This window comes from Schistocerca piceifrons, unplaced genomic scaffold, assembly GCF_021461385.2.
Source record: "Schistocerca piceifrons isolate TAMUIC-IGC-003096 unplaced genomic scaffold, iqSchPice1.1 HiC_scaffold_1682, whole genome shotgun sequence".
Taxonomy (NCBI): Eukaryota; Metazoa; Arthropoda; class Insecta; order Orthoptera; family Acrididae; genus Schistocerca; species Schistocerca piceifrons.
In genome coordinates this window covers 2,480,888-2,502,311 of record NW_025727548.1, presented here as the reverse complement: position 1 = coordinate 2,502,311, position 21,424 = coordinate 2,480,888, and the positions used below count along the sequence as shown (strand labels likewise).

General features: G+C 44.4%; 1 pseudogene; it reads left to right on the top strand.

Annotated features, from left to right (window-relative positions):
• Window positions 1–21,078: 21,078 nt before the first annotated feature.
• Window positions 21,079–21,196, top strand: LOC124735546 (annotated as a pseudogene).
• The last annotated feature ends 228 nt before the right edge of the window (window positions 21,197–21,424 follow it).

The window sequence follows — 21,424 nt, the reverse complement described above, 5'->3', positions numbered from 1 at the left end:
AGAGAGGCAGTTCTGACGTTGCAGTTGATAATGGAAGCAAGAACAAAGAAAAATGAATACACGTTCAAAGGAGTTATCAATCTAGAAGAAGCGTTCGACAATGTAAAATGGTGCAAGATGTTCTAAATGCTAAGAAAAATAGGGATAAGCTATAGAGACAGGCGGATAATATACATTTTGTACAAGAACCAAGAGGGACTAATAAGAATGGACGACCAAGAACGAAATGCTCGAATTAAGTAGGTAGTAAGACAGGGTTGTAGTCTTTCGCCCCTACTGTTCAATCTGTACACCAAAGAAACAACTATGGAAATAAAAGAAAGGTTCAGGAGTGGAATGAACATTCAAGGTGAAGGGGTATCAATGATGCTATTCGCTGATGACTTCGCTGTCCTGAGTGAAAGTGAAGAAGAATTACCTTACCTGCTGAATGGAATGGACTGTCTAATGAGTACAAAATATCGACTGAGACTAAATCAAAGAAAAGCGAAGTAGCAGAAATGAGAACAGCGAGAAACATAACATCAGGATTGATGGTCACGAAGTGGATGAAGTTAAGGAATTCTGCTACCTAAGCATCAAAATAACCATGACGGACGGGGCAAGGAGGACATCAAAAGCAGAGTAGCGCTAGCAAAAAGGGCATTCCTGGTGAAGAGAAGTCTATTAGTGACAAATATAGACCTTAATTCGAGGAAGAAATTTCTGATAATATACGTTTGGAGCACAGAATTCTACGGTAGTTGAACATGGACTGCGGGAAAACTCTAACACAAGAGAATCGAAGTATTTGAGATGTGGTGCTACAGCCGAATATTGGAAATTAGGTGGACTGATAAGGTAAGGAATGAGGTTCTGCGCAGAATGAGAGAGGAAAGGAATATGTGGAAAACACTGACAAGGAGAAGGGAGAGTCTGATAGGACGTCTGTTAAGACATCAATGACTGACCTTCATGGTACTATAGGGAGCTGTAGAGGGCAAAGACTGTAGAGGAAGACATAGATTGGAATACATCAAGCAGGTAATTGAGGACGTAGGTTGGAAGTCGTACTCTGATATGGAGATGATGGCATAGGAGAGAAATTCGTGGCGGGCAGGATCAAACCAGTCAGAAGACCGATGACTCAAAAAAAGAAAAATCATGTATGCGTGTTCTGTAAACAGACTCGTCTCCCATCATTTCGATGAAAGAATCGCTCAAATGACCTATGGCACATGGAAGTAAGAAAGTAACTAGCTCAGATGACTTATAATTCGCAGAGATTTAAAGTCTCCACGACTGTGAAAAAACCGAGGGAGGTAGAAGTAGGTGATGAAACAGGCAAACAAAATGGAATGAATGAACGGAAAGTATAGACTGATAAAGCAATAGTAGAACTAATACACAAATTCAGCATCGTAGTAAATAATATTACACTGAATTAGAATACAGTCAGACACAGTACCCACCGGACCATCTTCTTGCTATAAGGTGACGACAGTGTCCATGTTTGCAGGAGAAAGAGAGTCGAAAATTGCGCCCGGTTTGGCCGCTGTTGTTGTTTACAGTAAAGTATTTCAGTTTCTACTAGTTATTTATAAATGAATGTTCAAGTAATACGTTAGTGGATGAAATAACTTTACTACAATGATATTGTGAATTTCAAATTCCGAATCGACTTTAAAATAAAAAATCTCTAAAATTGCCACTCTTCATGTAATTCGTGTTTTCCCAAATTCGAGCTCTATCCGGTTCCAGTTACTTCGAGTTAAGTGGGTATTATTGTCAAATGCGCTAAAGGAGAGAAATCTCGATGCCTACATTCCGAACAATTTGTTTCTTAGAAAAGGTCTCTTCCATGACGTGGATACTAATGTATTGCTAAAGGAACTTGTATGAGACCTACATTCTTCGATAAAAGTTATCGGTGTGTGTAGGCTTACGTGGCAATTAAATCAGAAATCTGCTGTGATATTACGAGCGGTTTGTCCACTGGGGAACTGTATTCAAAAAACAGGGTGCTTGGTTGAGACACACGTTGCTGGGAAGTGGCTGTGTAGTTACTGGGCCAGGCAGATGAGCGGATACTGAACAGCATTCCGAGTCATTCCGGCGAGCAGTGAAAAAGGAAACGCGCTAACTGTCTGGCTGGCCACAGTGCGCTCGCTACTTGGCATTCCTGTGACGGTTGGGTCAACTGTGCCACCCCATGTTTATGACCAGACCAGGATCTCACTGCGCTAAAAAACGAAGTTTCATGTATTCACTAAAAGCGCGAAAATCACTTCAATACATCCTGCAGAACATCTAAAGACAGCGCTGAAATCGCAGTAAATAGAACTAAAATTATTGCCCTATAATAAAGTAATTATGAACAACGTTACTAACATTTTTACAGAACATAGTTTATAAAAGTAATAACAGGTTCAACAAATGCAAAAATTGTCAGAAGTAATTCACCGATTAACTCCTGAAATAGTGCCAAAGACAAGATTTCTCCACATGTACTCTGAAGGTTAGTGTCAGCAATTGTACTCTGTCACGTTATAACAATTTATTTATGTTTACTTTCTGAGAATTTCGTGAGATAATGTTTGTAAAAATGGTTCAAATGGCTCTAAGCACTATGGGACTTAACATCTGAGGTCATCAGTCCCTTAGAATTACTTAAACCTAACTAACGTAAGGACAGCACACACATTCATGTCCGAGGCAGGATTCGAACCTGCGACCGTAGCAGCAGCGCGGTTCCGGACTGATGCACCTAGAACCGCTCGGCCACATCGGGCGGCGATAATGTTTGTAAGGTGACCGTTTCAGTCATGTAACACTGGAGCGGCAAGCTGAATAAAGAAATGAACTTAATCCTTTCTCACCGTTATGTTTATGGTGTGTAAAGATCAAAAAGCTTAATTATTCATTTAATAATGCAATAAAAAATTAACTAGAATTATATCTGATGTATATCTGAAACATGTAAAAGTTGAAATGTGGATAAACTGTAATAAGAACGAAAGCCTAGGTGTAACCTGCTCCATTGAACCAAGTAGTGGGTCACATGACCAAGTTTTTAAACACGTGGCCAGAGCACGATGCGGGGTCTTCGGAAGTTCATGTCTTCGTTAGTAACGTTGTTAGGTACGGTTTGCAAGCAAATCAGCTACATGGGATTAAGTGTTGGTTAGGTTCCAGCAAAGGCTCAATCTAGATATAGTAGGGGTCAGTGAAGTGAAGTGGAAGGAAGACAAGGATTTCTGGTCAGATGAGTATCGTGTAATATCAACAGCAGCAGAAAATGGTATAACAGGTGTAGGATTCGTTATGAATAGGAAGGCAGGGCAGAGGGTGTGTGTCTGTGAACAGTTCAGTGACCGGGTTGTTCTAATCAGAATCGACAGCAGACCTACACCGACAACGATTGTTCAGGTATACATGCCGACGTCGCAAGCTGAAGATGAACAGATAGAGAAAGTGTATGAGGATATTGAAAGGGTAATGCAGTATGTAAAGGGGGACGAAAATCTAATAGTCATGGGCGACTGGAATGCTGTTGTACGGGAAGGAGTAGAAGAAAAGGTTACAGGAGAATATTGGCTTGGGACAAGGAATGAAAGAGGAGAAAGACTAATTGAGTTCTGTAACAAGTTTCAGCTAGTAATAGCGGATACCCTGTTCAAGAATCACAAGAGGAGGAGGTGTACTTGGAAAAGGCCGGGAGATACGGGAAGATTTCAATTAGATTACATCATGGTCAGACAGAGATTCCGAAATCAGATACTGGATTGTAAGGCGTACCCAGGAGCAGATATAGACTCAGATCACAATATAGTAGTGATGAAGAGTAGGCTGAAGTTCAAGACATTAGTCAGGAAGAATCAATACGCAAAGAAGTGGGATACGGAAGTACTAAGGAATGACGAGATACATTTGAAGTTCTATAACGCTATAGATACAGCAATAAAGAATAGCGCAGTAGGCAGTACAGTTGAAGAGGAATGGACATCTCTAAAAAGGGCCATCACAGAAGTTGGGAAGGTAAACATAGGTACAAAGAAGGTAGCTGCGAAGAAACCATGGGTAACAGAAGAAATACTTCAGTTGATTGATGAAAGGAGGAAGTACAAACATGTTCCGGGAAAATCAGGAATACAGAAATACAAGTCGCTGAGGACTGAAATAAATAGGAAGTGCAGGGAAGCTAAGACGAAATGGCTGCAGGAAAAATGTGAAGACATCGAAAAAGATATGATTGTCGGAAGGACAGACTCCGCATACAGGGAAGTCAAAACAACCTTTGGTGACATTAAAAGCAACGGTGGTAACATTAAGAGTGCAACGGGAATTCCACTGTTAAATGCAGAGGAAGGTGGAAAGAATACATTGAAAGCCTCTATGAGGGTGAAGATTTGTCTGATGTGATAGAAGAAGAAACAGGAGTCGATTTAGAAGAGATAGGGGATCCAGTATTGGAATTTAAAAGAGCTCTGGAGGACTTACGGTCAAATAAGGCAGAAGGGATAGATAAAATTCCATCAGAAATTCTAAAATCATTGGGGGAAGTGGCAACAAAACGACTATTCACGTTGGTGTGTAGAATATATGAGTCTGTCGATATACCATCCGACTTTCGGAAAAGCATCATCCACACAATTCCGAAGACGGCAAGAGCTGACAGGTGCGAGAATTATCGCACAATCAGCTTAACAGCTCATGCATCGAAGCTGCTTACAAGAATAATATACAGAAGAATGGAAAAGAAAATTGAGAATGCGCTAGGTGAAGATCAGTTTGGCTTTAGGAAAAGTAAAGGGACGAGAGAGGCAATTCTGACGTTACGGCTAATAATGGAAGCAATGCTAAAGAAAAATCAAGACACTTTCATAGGATTTGTCGACCTGGAAAAAGCGTTCGACAATATAAAATGGTGCAAGCTGTTCGAGATTCTGAAAAAAGTAGGGGTAAGCTATAGGGAGAGACGGGTCATATACAATATGTACGACAACCAAGAGGGAATAATAAGAGTGGACGATCAAGAACGAAGTGCTCGTAATAAGAAGGGTGTAAGACAAGGCTGTAGCCTTTCGCCCCTACTCTTCAATCTGTACATCGAGGGAGCAATGATGGAAATAAAAGAAAGGTTCAGGAGTGGAATTAAAATACAAGGTGAAAGGATATCAATGATACGATTCGCTGATGACATTGCTATCCTGAGTGAAAGTGAAGAAGAATTAAATGATCTGCTGAACGGAATGAACAGTCTCATGAGTACACAGTATGGTTTGAGAGTAAATCGGAGAAAGACGAAGGTAATGAGAAGTAGTAGAAATGAGAACAGCGAGAAACTTAACATCAGGATTGATGGTCACGAAGTCAATGAAGTTAAGGAATTCTGCTACCTAGGCAGTAAAATAACCAATGACGGACGGAGCAAGGAGGACATGAAAAGCAGACTCGCTATGGCAAAAAAGGCATTTCTGGACAAGAGAAGTCTACTAATATCAAATACCGGCCTTAATTTGAGGAAGAAATTTCTGAGGATGTACGTCCGGAATACAGCATTGTATGGTAGTGAAACATGGACTGTGGGAAAACCGGAACAGAAGAGAATTGAAGCATTTGAGATGTGATGCTATAGACGAATGTTGAAAATTAGGTGGACTGATATGGTAAGGAATGAGGAGGTTCTACGCAGAACCGGAGAGGAAAGGAATATGTGGAAAACACTGATAAGGAGAAGAGACAGGATGATAGGACATCTGCTAAGACATGAGGGAATGACTTCCATGGTACTAGAGGGAGCTGTAGAGGGCAAAAACTGTAGAGGAAGACAGAGATTGGAATACGTCAAGCAAATAATTGAGGACGTAGGTTGCAAGTGCTACTCTGAGATGAAGAGGTTAGCACAGGAAAGTAATTCGTGGCGGGCCGCATCAAACCAGTCAGTAGACTGATGACCAAAAAAAAAAAGAAAGGTTCCAGTGAACCATGGCGCTCGATTCGATATATCGCTAGCGGACTGATTCGCGATCATTGCAAGTCGAATTGGCTGGCTGGTGGTAGTCTGAAAGTCTGAGAGAGGACGTGAGTGGTATGTAGGGAACGAGAGGCTGCGGGATTTAGCGGGGGCGCCCCGCTGTGAAAACGGGAGGCAGTTAGGAATTTAGAGTGGTGCGACGGGTAGTGTGTGCGGGGCCGAGGAGAGGGACCGATGGGGTTATTGCCTTCATTTTGATGTGAGTGGTGATCGGACGCTGATATCACTGCTGAGAGGAGCCACGATCTTCAGGTGCTGATTTGCATCCAGGGCTTCTTGGCAACCTATGCAGCCAATTCCACTTTCTGAATCTGGTGAGATATTTCGTCTGATAAGTGCGTATTTACGTATAAAAGACAACGCACTGTGCTGCTCTGAAGTTACATTGGAACTTATGGACAAGAATTCTACAATCTGTTGAGGCATAATAAGGCACCACTAAAGAGAGCTAATGTCCTAAGCCGGTGTAATACATGAGTCAAACTGTTGTGTAGTCGTGAATGTTAGATAGATCACTGGGCCCTTGTAAGCCTAATATTCTATCTTGAGTTTGATGGCCGGTATTAATGTTCCGACAACAATATTAATTGGCTCTCTTGTGAGTAAGTGCCGAGTTTCTTGTAGTTTAAATTCGAAGCTTATAGACACTGTGTGGCCCAACGTACGAACAGTACTCTCACTTTCCTTAAGTGGAATTGATTTGTTCCCCATTTATAATTGTTCAGCATAGTGTTTAACAGTTCGTTGATTTAGAATTTGTCTGTTGTAGTTCAGTCCATCCGTGGACCTGCGCGCCCTCCCGGGATTACAGAAGTGTCCGATTCCACTCGTCTGCTTTGACCCATGAGGTCATCAATATGGTGGAAATGGGCTTTCTAAGCATCTCCAATGTGGCGGCGCCTATGACATCACTACATTCACACGGCAACAAACACGAAAATACATATAAATAAGACAATAACATCTCCCTCCAAAAATGAAGTCAAACTAACGGGACGACCGCGGGAAATTGGGGGTTTTTAGATTGGGGACAAGTGAAATATAACAGTAAAAAAGTACACGATCCCAAAACACACAAAATGACGAACAAAAAAGAAATTACAACATTCATCTACTATAATAAATTCTACAGGAATCGGACAGTTCCCCTGGGCCACTACGGGGTGTAGGAAAGGAATAAAGTAGGGGAGAGAACACACAGTAAAGCGATAAAAATAAAATAGATTTGTAGGGTTTTTTCTTTTGTTATTCCGTTTTATTGTTTCGTAATATTTTTTATTTCTTTTTTATTGTATTTTTGTTTTACTTTATGTACCAGAATAATACCAGCCGCCAAACGCATCTTCTCGAAGTTTTGAAGCAGACCCATTTGTAATTCGATCAGAGCGTCTTGTCCTCAAAATAAGCATCAGCATCTCATGGCTTGCATGTTCCAGCTGGAAGACAGGTCATGAAAGGCGCTCCACATAAAACAGGAAAAAAATTGCTTGTACCTTGGGTTGCAAAGAAGTGCACAGCGTCGATCGTGAAGATACATCTAATAATCCAGTTCCGACTTCTCGCCGGGGCCAAAAAGGTGGTGGATTATATTGCCGCTTATGAAATTCACAGCGTTAGTTTTCGTTGCAGGGTAATGAATCACATACGGGAATAAGTGCCTGGAAAGTGATCTGCGCGGGTGTATGTCGGATAAGGAAAGTCAAGATACGCTGCGTGAGCCTCAAGACTTCAGATGACGGATCACAAGAGAATCAGTGGGCATCTGTGTCGTCCACACCACAAGTCAACACATTGGGGTGTGTCACCGAGGCGGATACAGCGCAAACAATACTGGTTGAACTGTTTGCCGCGGACGGTGACATACCAGGCGGATTGGACGCTGGCGTCGAGAAAGCCTGCATGCACTGCTTTCCACACAGGACGCTATATGATCTGGGAAACTTTTGTTCGATGTGATCGGGGGTCGACGCCTTTGTAATGCGTTGGGGTCAGTCTTGGTCCGAAATACATGTGAAAGTGCCAAGGAGCGGAGTATCTAATTCCAGAAATGCCGAAAATGACAAAAAGGGGGGTGGAATCTTTTATAAAATGACTGGAGCTGACGTGAAGACTGGGGCATATTTATATAAAAGCAGCCCGGCGGGAAATGAAGACAGATTTTCAATTGGGAGCTAACAAAAAGTGCCGTAACTCTGTCTGGCAACCCCACCACGCCCCTTGGGAAGGCAGCCGTGCAGCCGTTTGGAAGCATTAAAAGACCTGCCAGATGCTTCCCCACATATCGCCACTCATGTCTGAGCCCCCAGACATCTTCGCTGAATGGGTAGAGGTGAAGATCTTCAGCGTAGGCCATACACTAGAAGCAGTGTTCGTACAATGTCAGACCCACCTGGCGTTGTCGAAGTCCCTGGAGTAGGGGTCTTAAAACCAAAGCATACAGTGTTATTGAAAGTGCGCAACCCTGTCGACAGAGCACTCGATCACTACGTGCGCAGTGAGGCGACCATTATAAGTATTCTTGAAGGCGCGTCGCTCAAGATACGCATTACCACTGTTAGTATATGAACCAGGAGACCCATGCACTGGAGGATCATCTTCAAAAAAGTGTGGTTGACATTGTCGAATGCCCGACTGAAGTCAAGCGATGCCTATAATACCGGTAGATGTCACTACCTGGCGAGTGCGATCATGTCCCTGTTACGGCAAAGGTCCATATGAATATTACTTTTACCACCTAGGGAAGTCTGATGAAGGGACAATACGTATCTTGCTACCTTCTTGAGCCATGATGCCAACAAATGGGTAAAAATTTCATGTCATTGCTGAATATAGTGATGGTACAGTAATTACAGATCTGCTATCGGTAATGTGGCTTAGGGACTGGGATGATGACCCCATCGAGGAAGGCGGCTGGGATTGTCGTTGTTGGGGACATCTGTTCACGACAGTCCAAGTTGGTACCAACAGAAGGCTAAAACAGTTGTAAAATTCTATGGGGAGGCCGTCAGATCCTGGGAGCTTATTGGCAGCCCCCATCTTGATAGCTTCTAGGACTTCGTCAGTGGTCATGTCTTTCTAAAATTCTTGAGCCATTCCTTCCGCATGTTGTTGATGGTGGCGCCGCTACCTCCATAGTTAAGATTGGGTGATGGGGGTTGGCAGCGTACAGCTGGGTGAAATGGGATGGAAAGCGTGGCCAATGATGCCATGGGTCCTTCTGCGTCGGTGAAGTTGTGTGTGAGAGCTCGATGATGACGTCAGCGTTCTGCAAGGAGGTGGTACATCGATGGCGTTTCGTGAGGCAGATGGTCATGGGTGTTGGACCTGACAAGGATCCCAAGTGTAGTCGTATGAGTGAAGTGATCCATGTTTTAGCACGATCCACTATCATCTAACAGATGGGAGAGAATGCCATTGAAGTGCAGTCACATAGGATCACATAAAAATTCATGGTGCTCGCATTCCGTCTTTGCCATATTCCATCATTACCCTGCGTAGAGCTGGTTTCATGCAGGAGAATAGGGTGGATGTATAGGCCGTGTGACGTTGACGAAGGGCCCATGCATCCTCAAAGGTCTGTTGGCAGTCAGTGAGAGTCAGGTGGGAAACATTTAATTTCCACAGGCCACAACTGTTCCACACTTTGTTGTGAGCGAGGGCATCATTGCAGGCGAAGGCCTCATGGTCAGAGAAAGTCAGAGGCCAAATTCAGCAAGGGAGCACATGAGGTATGATCGAGGCGACTGGATGAGTGCGCCATGTAGTATGTGAATCGTGGGTGCCATGAGCTTTCCTCCATGTGTCGATAAGCTGGAGTCGGTCGATGGTATCAGAGGGAATGTTCTGGAAGCTGATGAGTAGGCTCTTGTCTGGAGTTGAAGTCGTCATCGAGGACTATTTCATCCACAGGACCTTTAAAAAAAAAAGCTCCCTTAGCAAAGAAGGTGCACTGTTCGTGACGTCACTCGAGCTGGGCGGTGCATATAAATTTAGGATGGAGATACCAAGTAGTGTGAGAGTTATACCTCTAGCATTAGGATGGTATACTACATCTTCAGTGGGGAGTCCTTCACCAAGGAGGGTGGCCACACCGCAACTGTGTGGGAGATAGCAGTAGTGTAGCCAATGAGACTGTAGAAATCAACGATGATCACTTCTCGGAGGAGAGCAATGTCGACATCAGTAGTGTAAATGGTGTCTCAGAACATTGGCAGTTTAAGTGAAACCCGAATGGTGGCCAGACATATCGTTGCAATGTGGTGGTGTTGTGGATGTGCTCCCCCCTATTGGCATGGAGGGTCCTGCAGAGATGTCTTGCTCTCATGAAACATCCGACACAGCCATTGTGGCCGCAATCGCTGGGTGGAGGCTGGATCAGGCGCCACTGTGAGGCACCACCTGATAGGTTAGCCAACATCCAGATCTGCTCCGTCTTCGACATCGTCAGCCAGCAGATCGGAACCGGTGGTAGGAGACTATTGCGTCCACCGAGGAATATGGTTGCTGACGTCGCTGGAATGAGATTCAGGATACCTTCCTCTATGGGATCCTTCGTTGTTGGGTGGGACCACCAGCAGTGGGAAGGACGCTCGCTAGATAGGACGCCAGGAGCGACCATTCCTGTCTCCGGGGAGCTCAAAGGGAGGTCATTGTCTGGTATCCGATCCACTGCCTGTGATGCCACATGAAGAAGTGTGTCAACGGAGGTCTTTCGATTTCACTTGTTCCGTTTTTGGAGCTACCGCTGATTTCGGAAATGCTATTTCGTGTCAGAATGTGGGCGTTCACTGTCTGAAGCTGTGCTCGTCTGGAGGAAAGCCGAGGTAGGCGCCGTACTCGGTTCGATGTCTATCACAACGGGGGAGCCGTTCATCGAGCTCTGCAGAGTTGATGGCCACGTAGCAGTCAGAGGAAAACGTGCCAGGGAGGCCTCAGCCGCACTGTCATTCCGGAGGGGGAGTGCCGGCGGGTGAACAAGCGCTTCCTGAAGTCACATATCTGGTTTTACCTCTGCTGCCTTCAGAGTTTTAAAGAGAGTATTCCAATCAGAATTGTGAAAAACGCTTCTGTAAGTCGACGAATGTTATAAACGTAGGCTCGCCTTTCCGTAACCTATCTTCGTAGGGTCAGTATTCCACGCACGTTCCCAAATTTCTGGAATCCTAACTGATCTTCCCCGAGGTCGGATTCTACCGATTTTCTATTCTTTTGTAACGAATTCCTGTTAGTATTTTGCAACCATGATTTATTAAATTGATAGTTCGCTAATTTTCACACCTGTCAGTACCAGCTTTCTTTGAAGTTGGAATTATTGGTTCAAATGGCCCTGAGCACTATGGGTCATCAGTCCCCTAGAACTTAGAACTACTTAAACCTAACTAACCTAAGGACATCACACACATCCATGCCCGAGGCACGATTCGAACCTGCGACCGTAGCGGTCGCTCGGTTCCAGACTGAAACGCCTGGAAGCGCTCGGCCACACCGGCCGGCATGGAATTATTACATTGTTCTTGAAGTTTGGGGGTATTACGCCTGTCTCATACATCTTACACACGAGATGGAAGAGTCGTGTCATGGGTGGCTCTCCCAAAGCTCTCAGAAGTTGTTTCGACTTAAATCTTTCAGAGCTCATTAAAATTCTATTCGCAGTATAGCATCTCCCATATTTTCATCTACGTGCACTTCTCTTTCTATAATATTGCCTTCAAGTTCATCTCGGTTGTATAGAACCCGAATTAGTCGACTTATTAGAAGAAGAATAGTCCGAATAAATGATGGGTCAACTATGAGGATAAACAGACCTAACCAAAGATGTAATGCAGTAGATGTATCTTTTACATCATTTACACTTGCCACAGAAATTGTTTGAAATCGGACAAGACCCACTCGGTTCAGATCATTTCCTCACTATAAGAAAAGATCAGTTGACTGAAGTATTAAGTGGAGGAGGGAGAGGAGAAGGAAGAGGCGACGGAGATCAGTGTTTAACGTCCCGTCGACAGCGAGGTCATTAGAGACGGAGCATAGGCTCAGATTAAGGAGGGATGGCGAACGAAATCGTCTGTGCCCTTTCAAAAGAACCATCGGGGCATATGCCCGCAACGAATCAAGGAATTCACGGAAAATCTAAATGAGCATGGCCGGACGCGGGTTTGAACCGCCTTCCTCCAGAATGCGAGTCCAGTGTGCTAGCCATTACACCACTTCGATCGGTTAAGTATAGCGGTTTACCCGTGTTGTAAGTGGAAAATGAATGACAACCGGGTGCAATAGAAACAAAATTAGGCGGTAGAAATTTAAGAAATTTCGGACATGGAATTGCTGCCGACCGATACAAGAAGTCATTCTTGTCCACTGAAAGAGCAGCAACAAATATAGTCCCTCAGAATAAGCATTTCACGTCACGGAAAAACGCATATACTATGTAGGGGGCTAAAGAAATAGCATCTACGCGTCATTCATGTTTTTGAGTTACCACTTTGTGAATGTGGAATCACGGGTGATGTGAGTCACTTGTTCTTTGGCTGCCACAATAGAAGACACGATCAGCAACGTTGAGCTTCTGGTGACGTTAAAATGTTTTTTTTTTTTTTTTTTCGTCGTTTCGCAGTTGCTTCAACATTCATAGATTTGTTCCTCTTAGCAACTGAATGAAAGACAGTTTATTTGCCACACGCGTTTCGGTCCTTTTATTTATGAAGCATCTTCAGTGATGATTTACAATGATGTTAATCCACGTTTGTCGTCCTGGAGATGTATTTACTCGGTCTCCGTACACCAGACGGTTCTCGGAGTTTTTTCGACCACATTTATTTCAACACATTTGCATTTTGTATGTGTTTATACACCCTGCACCAGAGTGTACGTGGATTCCAAACTTCCTCGCAGATTAACAACTGTATGCTGGGCCGCGGCTCGAACCTGAGATTTCTGCAATTCGCTGTAGCCACTGAGTTATCTAAGAACGACTCGCCAGCAGAGCGATCTCCTCCATTCCAACAAATAGCGATTTTCAAAACATCGACCATGCGAAACTCAGCTCACAATTTTCTTACGTAGCATACTAAAAGGCTGTCGAATTCCGAAAAGCATAAAACATTAGCACCCCTACCCCTGCAGTGAAGTACAGCCTGAAAGAAGCTGCACAGATTTTCTGTCAGACGTTGATAAGATTTCAGTGTGGTGCTCTGTCAGCTTGCTTTAAATGTTTAGAAATCTAAAAAGTATGCACTTCATAGAACAAAAATTACTCAGCATCCTATGACTGCAGTATCAACGAGTCACATTTGGAATCGCTAAACTCATAGCAAAACCTGGATGTAATAATTTGTGGGGACAGGAAATGTAAGGATCGCATAATCTCAGTAGTGGGTATAGCAGGTACCAGGCTTCGGTTTATTGGTAGAATACTATGGAAATGCAAACAGTATACAAAGGAGATTGCTTGCAAATCACTCATGCGACACATCCTAGATTATCGCTCAAGTGTGTGGACCTTTACCAAATAAGACTAATAGGGGACATTGGACGTATACGGAGAAGGACAGCACCGATTGTCACAGATTTGTTTTACCCGCATGAGAGGGTCACAGAGATTGAGAAAGAATTTATCTAGCAAATACCTGAAGATATCTTGGCTTGTATCGAGAAAGTCTACTTACACAGTTTCAAGAACCAGCTTTAAATGACGACTCTTAGAATATACTACAATCTCTTAGATATCGCGCGGACAGGAATAGTGAAAAAACATTAGATCAAGTGCAGCAGGCACAGAGTCATTTAAACAGTCGTTCTTCCCGCGCTCCGTACTTGAATTGAACAAGAAGAAACCTTTATAACTTGTAGAATGGCACGTACTTTCTGCCATGCACTTCGCGATTGTTTGATGAGTGTAGGTATAGACGTAGATGCAGACGACCCTCCCTCGCAGCTTTACTTCCCCTTTGCCTCGTCTCCTGCCTTCCAAACTTTACAATGTTCTCCTGCGTACCATACGGGACCTGAACTCCTGTAAGCAACTATACTGCGGAGACACGGCTTAGCCACAGCCTAAGAGATTATTGTTTGAATTTTCGCTACATCTATAAAGCGTGTTCGGTTATAAACATGTAATAATATAAAATGCAATAACTCGAGAGATTTGACAATTATAGTAACTCAAAATGTACACACGTTGATATGTGCACGATTAGTGGTGCAACATACATCTAATATGTATTCCATTTCTCTCGAAATGTTTTGCAGCATGGAAGACGTAACATCTGCGGTAACTGCAAGAACGTGATGGCGCAGATCTGGCAGATAACGAAGTGGTGTCTTGTACACTTGGTTTTTTATAAACCCCCACGTGGAAAAAAGTCAAATTGCGCAATGTCTAGGCTTCTAGGGAGGCAAGCAATCGATGTTGATATTTTTTAACAGATCACGTAATGAGGAAGTTGTGGCACGGCATACAGCTACGTACGTTGTTGCGTTAGCTGTAGGCTCTGGGAAGGAGAATGCGTCTATAAACATGTCCAGCAATCCACGCTACACATTCACTTTCGGAGAGTCACGTTCGCAGTCTTACTACGTGGGGAAAGGAAAGGATTCATTTGTGCGTGTTTACCGTGCTGGAAGTGAGGAATGTAACCTCATCCGTGAAGCAGACGAAATCGAGGAATATCTCGTTTTCATCCATTTTTTGCCAGAATTCTCTCCGCAGATACCTTTCGTCGCGGTCTGTCCTCAAGCTGGGATTTGTTGCAGCTTGTGCCCCCGTAGACACAACCTTCTGCGAATGTCATCGTGTACTGTCGAACGAGGTAGCTGTAACTGCGTACTTGCTTGTCGGGTTGACTTACGAAGGCTCCGCTAGAAGGAAGAAGGCACGGATTAATTCAATAGTAGCCTCTGGAACTGCATACTGGGCATGGTGGCCCGACTTCGAAAACAGACTCCTAAAGTCTTAGCACTTCGAGGCAATCAGGATGCGGCCGTGAAACAACGTGATGGTACTGGTCCCATTTCTTGATTTTTATATGACTGCGAACATCGTCAGTTGGTCGCAGAAAATGACGTTGTACCAGTGTAACGAGTTAAGCTTCGCGAGAGAAAGCACATAGAACTCCTTTTCTTTAGGAGCCTACATGGCTACTGACGCACGTTTACGCAAATAAAAGTAGTTACGTGGTACCAAATGACGAAAGCAAACACAGAAAACACTTCTAGAAATAAACTGACAATAAATAGCCCAATTATGGTACAAGTTATTACATTTTATATTGTATGTTCAACTCGGACACGCTGTATTATCCCAAACGTCCACCTTGTCCATTTTTGGCGGACACTCGCATTCCTGGGAACCGTGTTGGTACTTGGAGCAGTATAGGACACAGCAAGGTAAAAGAAAGCATGTGGTGACTGTCGGTCAATTGACTTACTGCAATGAGAAAGGTTGTGGTACCCCCGAGAAGATAGGCAACGAAACATAGCGGTCATAGCGGAATAATGCGTTGCATTGAAGGTTTGGTATATAGAGAAGGACTAGTACCATCACGATGTTTCATGGCCGCAGCCTGATTGTCTCGTGGTGTTACGACTTTATGAGTGAACACTAGAGTTGCACTCTACCAAATCTATAGTTCGGTAGTTTTAGTAAAATACATAAAGCAGGTAGGAAATGGTAGAATTACAGTTAGTATTGGTAGCATTGGTAGGGAAAGAAACATAAATGAATGTGTTTGACAGAAACTGTGAGCTGACGACTTCTTTTTAATTTTTAATTTGTGTGTTTGTTGTATAAGGTACACTGTTAGTCTAATGTGTATTTTATATCGTTGCAAAATATAAATTGCATTTTATAGGTCATAAACATTAGTTGATCATGTAACTTCTGCGCTATTGTGTCAGCAAAGCATTTACTTTGAATGCAAGCACAGTTTACAAGCTCAGTCATAAAAAAGCGTACATAATTGTTATCTTGCACTCATTATCAAAGGCAGGAGTTTCCTGTTATTATTGGTAACTGCGAAAGTTGCATACGCAAATCAGGAACATGCTTTATATAAGAGCTCGATGAAGTATTCAATCGATGTTTTTAAACGGGAATTACGTTTTCTAGCAGTGTATGATAAATCTGTATCTATATCTCTGTTCCACTTTACACATCGACAATTTTGCAATACGAATGTGAGTCAAATGAAATCTTAAATTTTTTTTAAGTATTATTTATTGTGTAGAAGTGGTACAAAGCTGTACCACTTTTCAACATGATATCCCCCACGCTCAATGCAAGTCCTCCAGCGCTTACAAAGTGCATAAATCCCTTTAGAAAAAAATTCTTTTGGTAGTCCGCGTTACCACTCATGCACCGCGTGGCGTACCTCTTCATCAGAGCGGAACTTCTTTCCTCCCATTGCGTCTTTGAGTGGTCCAAACATATGGAAATCATTTGGGGCAAGGCTTGGTGAGTATGGTGGATGAGGAAGACACTCAAAATGCAGGTCTGTGATTGTTGCAACTGTTGTACGGGCAGTGTGGGGCCTTGAATTGTCATGTTGCGAAAGGATACCTGCTGACAGCAATCCACGTCACTTTGATTTGATTGCAGTCCGCAGATGATTTTTTTAGAAGATCTGTGTATGATGCACTGGTGACAGTGGTCCCTCTAGGCATGTAATGCTCCAAAATGACGCCTTTTTCGTCCCAAAAGAGTGTTAGCATAACGTTCCCTGCTGAGGGTTCTGTTCGAGACCTCTTTGGTTTTGGTGATGACGAATGGCGCCATTCCTTGCTCTCTCTCTTCGTTTCCGGTTGGTGGAAGTGAACCCAGGTTTCGTGCCTGGTAACGATTCTTGCAAGGAAGCCATTACCTTCTCGTTCAAAGCGCCGAAGAAATTCTTCACAAGCATCAACACGTCGTCCTTTCATTTCAGGAGTCAGCTGCCGTGGCACCCATCCTGCAGACACTTTTTGAAACTGGAGCACATTATGCACAATGTGGTGTGCTGACCCATGACTAATCTGTAAACGTGCTGGAATGTCATTAAGTGTCACCCGGCGGTTTTCCTTCACTATGGCTTCAACTGCTGCAATGTTCTGTGGAGTCACAACTCGTTGTGCCTGACATGGACGAGGAGCATCTTCCACTGATGTCTCACCATTTGCGAACTTCCTACTCTATTCGTAGACATGCTGCTGTGACAAACATGCATCACCGTACTGAACCTTCATTCGTCGATGATTTTCAATAGGTTTCACACCTTCACTACGCAAAAACCGAATAACAGAACGCTGTTCTTCCCTGGTGCAAGTAGCAAGTGGGGCGGCCATCTTTATACTGATACTGCGACGGTATGTGAGCATCTGGACTATCCTGCCACCTACAAGCCATTCTGCACGCTGTTTGTAGCACGCTTACCACCTTACAAGATAATGGGGCGAAATTTCGATTTGTTATTATGAATTTAAGTTTTTAACTTCACTAACCCTCGTACAAACTGAATTAGACTTTAAAACTTCCTGGCAGATTAAAACTGTGTGCCCGACCGAGACTCGAACTCGGGACCTTTGCCTTTGTCAGTTTATTTTGCTACAAATATAGTACACTTTTAAGTACCGGACTGGAGGATGATAACAGAAGGAAAACGTTGCCTAGGTTACACGGCCCTTTAAATATCCTGACCCTGTTTCCAGACAGTTCACCGCTTCCGGTTTTAGGGGAATCTTGACACTGATCACATACGCAAACAAAGCGGTTAAAGTGAGTTGGCGCCCGACAGCTCTGCAAAGCATCTGTCGTACAGGTTACGCGGTTATGGTCTCAAATGACCAAGTGTATTTGGGGAAAGTACTGTATACGTCTAGTTAGAATAGCCTACGGTAGTTTTAGAGCTGTAGTAACCACGGCGCACAGGTGAGGGCACCGCCTGGCACCTAAGTGTCAGTGTTGCGTGGGGCAGAGTGCGTCGACCCCCCGCGCCGCTGGGACGGCGGGCCAGCGCTGACAATAGCCACGTGGGGTCACGTACGCCACCGCCGCCGCACCGGCCGCATGGCAATGCACGCGCCGCACCGCGCAGCGCCGCCTCGCCGTTCCGCGTAAAGCGCCGCGGGCTGGCATCCGGCCGTGTGGGGCCGGCGCGCCATCGGGAGCGGCGGCTGGCGCGGCCGATGCGTCCGGGCGTCCAGCACGAAACGTCTCACATGCGGCGGCAGGACGTTGGATCAGTTGGTTTACGACACAGAAAGCAATAGGGACCAGCGCACAGTGCGCCGATTCACTTCAAAAACTTGAAAAACAGGGAAAAAAAGGTGCGCGTTCCAACTTCAATCCCGCGAAATTTTGTGTAGACTGCGCTGGTGCATACTTCCAAATGCTGCGGCGCCATTCCAGTCTCAAGTCGATATGATACGTGCCGTGACAGTTGACGATAAAAAGTGAATCGGACGACAACACATTATTCTGATATTGCTTGGGTGGTCTGTTTAATACGTGACAAGGACTCTGCCTAGCCGTCAGGAAAAAATAAGATGGGTAGAACTCCAGGAGGTATGTTAATGACATTTTTAACCAGTGCAATGATGTACACTACTGGCCATTAAAATTGCTACACCAAGAAGAAATGCGGATGATAAACGGGTATTCATTCGACAAATACATTATACTAAAACTGACATGTGATTACATTTTCACGCAATTTGCGTGTGTAGATCCTGAGAAATCAGTAATCAGAACAACCACCTGTGGTCGTAATAACGGCCTTGATACGAACGGGCATTGAGTCAAACAGAGCTTGGTTGGCGTGTACAGGTACAGCTGCCCATGTAGCTTCAACAGTATACCACAGTTCATCAAGAGTAGTGACTGGCGTATTGTGACGAGCCAGTTGCTCGGCCACCATTGACCAGACATTTTCAATTGATGAGAGATCAGGAGAATGTGCTGGCCAGGGCAGCTGTCGAACATTTTCTGTATCCAGAAAGGCCCGTACAGGACCTGCAACATGCGGTCGTGTATTATCCTGCTGAAATGTAGGGTTTCGGAAGGATGGAATGGAGAGTACACCACGAGTCGTAACACATCTGAAATGTAACGTCCACTGTTCAAAGTGACGTCAATGCGAACAAGAGGTGACCGAGACGTGTAACCAATGGCACCCCATACTATCACGCCGAGTGATACGCCATTATGGCGATGACGGACACTCGCTTCCAATGTGCGTAGACCACGATGTCTTCAAAAACGGATGCGACCATCATGATACTGTAAACAGAACCTGGATTCATCCGAAAAATGACGTTTTGCCATTCGTGAACCCAGGTTCGTCGTTCAGTACACCATCGCAGGCGCTCCTGTTGTGATGTAGCGTCAAGGGTAACCGCAGCCATGGTCTCCGAGCTGATAGTCCATGCTGCTGCAAACATCGTCGAACTGTTCGTGCAGATGGTTGTTGTCTTGCAAACGTCCCCATCTACTGACTCAGGGATCGACACGTGACTGTACGATCCGTTACTGCCATGCGGATAAGATGCCTGTCATCTAGTGATACGAGGCCGTTGGGACCCATCACAGCGTTCCGTATTACCTTCCTGAACCCACCGATTCCATATTCTGCTAACAGTCATTGGATCTCGATCAACGCGAGCAGCAGTGTCACGATACGATAAACCGCAATCGCGTTAGGCTGCAATCCGACCTTTATAAAAGTCTGAAACGTGATGGTACGCATTTCTCCTCCTTACACGAGGCATCACAAAAAGATTTCACCAGGCAACGCCGGTCAACTGCTGTTTGCGTATGAGAAATCGGTTGGAAACTTTCCTCATGTCAGCACGTTGTAGGTGTCGCCACCGGCGCCAACCTTGTGTGAATGCTCTGAAAAGCTGATCATTTGCATATCAGAGCAACTTCTTCCTGTCGGTTAAATTTCGCGTCTGTAACACGTCATCTTCGTGGTGCAGCAGTTTTAATGGTCAGTAGTGTATATTTAATTACAACTAAACTGTTACCGATATTATCCGAAATTTTTGGTTAGAAAACGTCCCCTGCTTGGCTCCACTTTTGTAAATGCCCTCCTACTACCTATTAGTACAGTCAACAAATTCAAATATATCTGTGAGCACATATTTGCACGTTTTTAGCGGGTGGTAATTTTTCTACCGTGCGGCAGTGACACACAGTAAAAATGAGTCCTTCATTACTGCAATTATATCGTAAGATATTATCTGCACAAAAAATGTTATTAAGGTTTGAAACGTCCCCTTTTTACAATTATACAGTACTGTGCTTAACCTGACACACAATATTTTTAGCGCAACGCAATCTGACTTTCAGAAATCCCTACAAAAGAATGGCCCTGACTAACATTAACCTATGCATTTCACAAATCGCTTACCTCACAAAAATCTTGGTTACTCGAACTACTGCAAAACAGCGAGCTCCACTACTGCCAGCTAAATAAAAGATTCAAACTACGGAAGGCACTAACTACTGATAGGCATAGTTAGCAAATGAAAGATTTTAATATAGAACAAACAATGTATTTACCTTAATAGTCATAATATATATAGCAGTTCATGACAGTCTTGCAAATTTCAAAACTCCGCCATCTCTCTCCCCACATCCATCACTGCTGGCGGCTCACCTCCAACTGCGCAACGCTACGCGCTGTTGACATCCAGCTGCCGCTGCCCAACACTACAATGGCAGACAACAATGCAAACTAGCCACAGGCTGCACACAGCACAGCCAGTGATTTTCATACAGAGCGCTACGTAACGTTGCCAATATGAAAACATAAACAGCCTACTTACAGGTTTTCTGTAGAGATCTGTGTGAGTTTTCCGGAATCGTGCCCTTATTTTTTTTCGCAAATTGCCAAATAATTACCTTTTACAACATTAAAATTTCCGATAGTAAGATTGCTTTCTTTCGCGAAATGTCGCAGGACTATTCGAATTCTGTACAGAGGAACTAAAGAATGTCTGTCAACAACGCTGAAAGTAATGTATAATTCTTGTAGGTCAGATGCCAATAAGACCGGACTCAGAATATTCAGCAGTAATGCAGGACGCTTGCCAACGGCCTTGCCGCAGTGGTAACACCGGTTCCCGTCAGACCACCGAAGTTAAGCGCTGTCGGGCAGGGTTAGAACTTGGATGGGTGACCATCCGGTCTGCCGAGCGCTGTTAGCAAGCGGGGTGCACTCAGCCCTTGTGAGGCAAACAGAGAAGCTACTTGACTGAGAAGTAGCGGCTCCGGTTTCAGAAATTGACACACGGCCAGGAGAGCGGTGTGCTGCCCACATGCCGCTCCATATCTGCATCCAGTGACGCCTGTGTGCTGAGGATGACACGGCGGCCGATCGGTGCCGTTGGGACTTCATGGCCTGTTCGGGAGGAGTTAATGTCGGATGCTGACAA